General features: G+C 38.7%; 1 protein-coding gene across 1 annotated transcript in view; it reads right to left on the bottom strand.

Moving 5' to 3' along the window:
• LOC111978118 (equilibrative nucleoside transporter 1) overlaps positions 1 to 2,720 on the bottom strand; it is a 60,471-nt gene extending 57,751 nt beyond the window's left edge. The window contains exon 1 of the mRNA XM_024007949.2: positions 2,352 to 2,720. The gene's annotated coding sequence lies outside the window, so the exon portion shown is untranslated. The remainder of the gene's footprint in view (positions 1 to 2,351) is intronic.
• Positions 2,721 to 4,206: the final 1,486 nt, after the last annotated feature.

The following is a 4,206-nucleotide window of genomic DNA, read 5'->3' as shown; positions in this document are numbered from 1 at the left end:
TTTTGTTACGTTACAGCCTTAGTGTTAGTCTTAGTGTTTGCCTAAGGGTGTTAAAACTCACTATTCTCTTACGTATGCTGCGGTGGACAGCCATGATATTCATGGTTGAGGGACAATGTTCTTTAAAAATTCCTGAGTAATGGCATTTTTTTCACCCTGCGTCCCACCTGCACTGCAGACCCTCTTACTCAGATAGTGGATGGAGAGCAGTCAGGAAATACAATGCATTTGGAAAGTATTCAGACCCCTTGACTTTTACACATTTTGTTACGTTACAGCCTTTTATAAAATGTATTAAATAGTTTTTTTCCATCAATCTACACACAATACCCCATAATGACAAAGCAAAAGCGGGGTTGTAAAAATAAAAAATAAATCATATTTACATAAGTATTCAGACCCTTACTCAGTACTTTGTTGAAGCACCTTTGGCAGCAATTACAGCCTTGAGTGCTCTGGGTATGACGCTACAAGCTTGGTACACCTGTATTTGGGGAGTTTATCCCATACTTCTCTGGGCATATCCTCTCAAGCTCTGTCAGGTTGGATGGGGAGTGTCGCTGCACAGCTATTTTCAGGTCTCTCCAGAGATGTTCAATCGGGTTCAAGTCCGGGCTTTGGCTCGGCCACTCAAGGACATTCAGAGACTTGTCCCGAAGCCACTCCTGCGTTATCCTGGCTGTGTGCTTAGGGTTGTTGTCCTGTTGGAAGGTGAACCTGTAGCCATTATGTTCTTGGGGACCTTCAATGCTGCAGAAATATTTTGGTACCATTCCCCAGATCTGTGACTYGACACAATCCTGTTTCGGAGCTCTATGGAAAATTCCTTCAASCTCATGGCTTGGTATTTGCTCTGACATGCACTGTCAACTGTGCAACCTTATATAAACAGGTGTGTGCCTTTCCAAATCATGTTMAATCAATTGAATTTACCACAGGTGGACTCCAATCAAGTTGTAGAAACGTCTCAAGGGTGATCACTGGAAACAGGATGCACCTGAGCTCAATTTGGAGTCTCATAGCAAAGGGTCTGACTACTTATGTAAATAAGGCATTTCTGTGTAAAGACATTTCCTAAAATTTCAACAAAAACTTTATGTGCTTTGTCATTATGGGGTATTGTGTGTAGATTGCTGAATATTTGTATTTATTTAATGCATTTCAGAATAAGTCTGTAACGTAACAAAATGTGGAAAAAGTCAGGGGGTCTGAATACTTTCCAAAAGCCCTGGACGTCATAAAATATATAATATTTGTATCATATTTGTACTATGTACTTGAGCTTGTGTCCTCAAAAGTGACGACACCTCAGCAATTTATAACTAGAGTATGCAGCATTACTAGCTATTGTTTATGGTCCTCTCATAATAAATAATTTATTTTGGGGATTACGTAGATKACATTTTAGATTACATATAGTTACATTAAATTAAAGGCAGTGAAGTACTTCATRTTATTTAGGATGTTGCAGCTGAACATTTTGAAATGGCAGCATCCTGATCCTCAGGACTGTTGATAGAGCATACAGCTGAGAATRCTATCTCACTACAAATTACTTTGAGCAAATGCTTATCAGAGAGAAGCACATTATAAAAGAGGGAGAGGTTTGAGTCAATAAGAAGTGTCTACAGTCATGCTCATGGAGATCCTATTRAATTACTAGAGAKGCCATGTCATAAACYCTCAAAGTTTCAGAATGGGGTGGAAATAGCAGCCATGTTGGCCAGKGAGAAATCCACACCAGTCTAATTGGAATTAATGGCAGTAGAGACATAATACTGATTCTATGGTCGTGCTACTATGTCATGTATTCTATAGGKGATATTTTGTTAACTCTCGTGCTCCCCCTGTAAAGACAACACACACAGTATGGGAATGTGTCATTGGGTTGTGTAGCCTACTGGCCTCTATGCAAAGTTTTGTTTAAAATAATACAATATCCTACAGCTAATCAAACATTAGTCCTGTCTCTCTCTCTCTAACACATACACACACACAAAATGTGAAATTATAAATTATAAGTTTACTAATGCTTACTAAGGTAACGGTGCATTCGCATGTCATTTCGAGGTAGCGCAGTGCATTATTGTTACCATTAGAACTTCAGCTATAAACATATGCTATTTGTGATCTAGGCTACTCCGTACAGTTTACATGCACAGTGTTTGGTAAATTCGTTTGTTAAAATAATTTAATSCCAAAAACTGTGCATCGAAATTATTAGAAGTTTCTCTGACAAACGCTTGGCTACATCATTCGGATTCTACTCATATCCTCTCCCCAATTACTCTTAAGAGCGTTTGGCATGTGCAGTTTCAGAGTTCGTTATATGAGTAAAACGATTTACTTACATAAAATGTGGTGGGATGCTATCACATTCAAACRCGCTCAATTTTCCCCACATAAAGTTGGTGGGTGTTATTCTTTTGACCCAACAGATTTGCTCCAGTTGTCGACTCGAGTCATTTGTCCMAAAAAATTGCAAACTGGGGCTGCATTCATTCCTAAAGCGGTATGGTGGTGGTGGCGGCGGGGGACACATGCAAATAAGCAGGGGACCCGGCTGTTSCAAATTCCACCAGAAACAGGGATTTTTACAAATCCAGGATTTAAATAATTTTGCCTACCTACTATAAGAATTTGCATCATAACATGTACTGAAGTTTATTGGCTTACAATGGAACGTTAGCCTACACAGATGTGGCATTGAACACTATCCATTCTGATGATAAGCATCCTAATATGKGAAAAACAAAGCCAGAGCAAACTCAATGTTTGAAGCAAACCTCCCTGTGGACACTGGCGGAATTAGCATTAGACAGAATATGCAATTGCCTGCCTTATAGGCCTCATCATCAAGGGGCGTCATGAGCTGGGCATAAAAAAACATTAAATCAACACTTTTGTGTTTGTTTGACTAATTTCCCCGCTTGAGCCCCCCCATGCTCTGCTTAAGGCATATGCCATATGCCTTAAGCAGAGCATGGGGGGGCTCAAGCTGGGAAATTATATATATATATATATATATACAAATACACCATGACAGCGCAATACACAAGGGGTGGAACAGTGGCAGAGGTACCCACAGGACAAACATAATATTAGTCTGAGGAGAGATTAAATAGCATTAATACAACAAAAATAATTCTAAACACACCTTTAGTTTACACCAAAGTTAAACAGATGTATTTTTTCTTCATAATAAGCAGGAGTAATATATGTATATATATTTAAATCACAATCAAAATCCGTCTGTTTAAGATTGAGATCATTTCTGTTTTGCATGGCCTTTGTCTGCATCCGCATTCCGCATAGCTACAGCTGTGTTTCAGACCAGGAGACATCCCGAAAATCCGGTATTCTCATGAAAACTTCTATAGCATCTGAACGGTTTTGGCTACACACATGACCCTTTTCTGGAAAGATGACACTCACACGAACACGATGATGTTCTCTGTTTTGCTCTAAAATCCCCACAAGTGTCAAGGGACTCATAATCTGGTACCAGGCAAAATAATGTATAGAAGTGAATAGGGCATTTCCATGTAAAAGGTATATTGCTAATTCCACTGAATAAATATATACACTGAACAAAAATATAAACGCAACATGTAAAGTGTTGGTCCAATGTTTGATGAGCTGAAATAAAATATCCCAGAAATGTTCCATACGCTCAAAAAGCTTATTTCTCCCCCCAACAAAATGCACAAATTTGTTTATATCCCTAAAATATTCAGAACCCTTGACTTTTTCCACATTTTGTTACGTTACAGCCTTAGTGTTAGTCTTAGTGTTTGCCTAAGGGTGGTTAAAACTCACTATTCTCTTACGTATGCTGCGGTGGACAGCCATGATATTCATGGTTGAGGGACAATGTTCTTTAAAAATTCCTGAGTAATGGCATTTTTTTCACCCTGCGTCCCACCTGGCACTGCAGACCCTCTTACTCAGATAGTGGATGGAGAGCAGTCAGGAAATACAATGCATTTGGAAAGTATTCAGACCCCTTGACTTTTACACATTTTGTTACGTTACAGCCTTATTATAAAATGTATTAAATAGTTTTTTCCATCAATCTACACACAATACCCCATAATGACAAAGCAAAAGCGGGTTTGTAAAAATAAAAAATAAATCATATTTACATAAGTATTCAGACCCTTACTCAGTACTTTGTTGAAGCACCTTTGGCAGCAATTACAGCCT

Source organism: Salvelinus sp. IW2-2015, linkage group LG18 (genome assembly GCF_002910315.2).
Source record: "Salvelinus sp. IW2-2015 linkage group LG18, ASM291031v2, whole genome shotgun sequence".
In the NCBI taxonomy this organism is placed as follows: Eukaryota; Metazoa; Chordata; class Actinopteri; order Salmoniformes; family Salmonidae; genus Salvelinus; species Salvelinus sp. IW2-2015.
The sequence above is the reverse complement of the archived record's forward strand: the minus strand, read 5'-3'. Positions and strand labels throughout refer to the sequence as shown.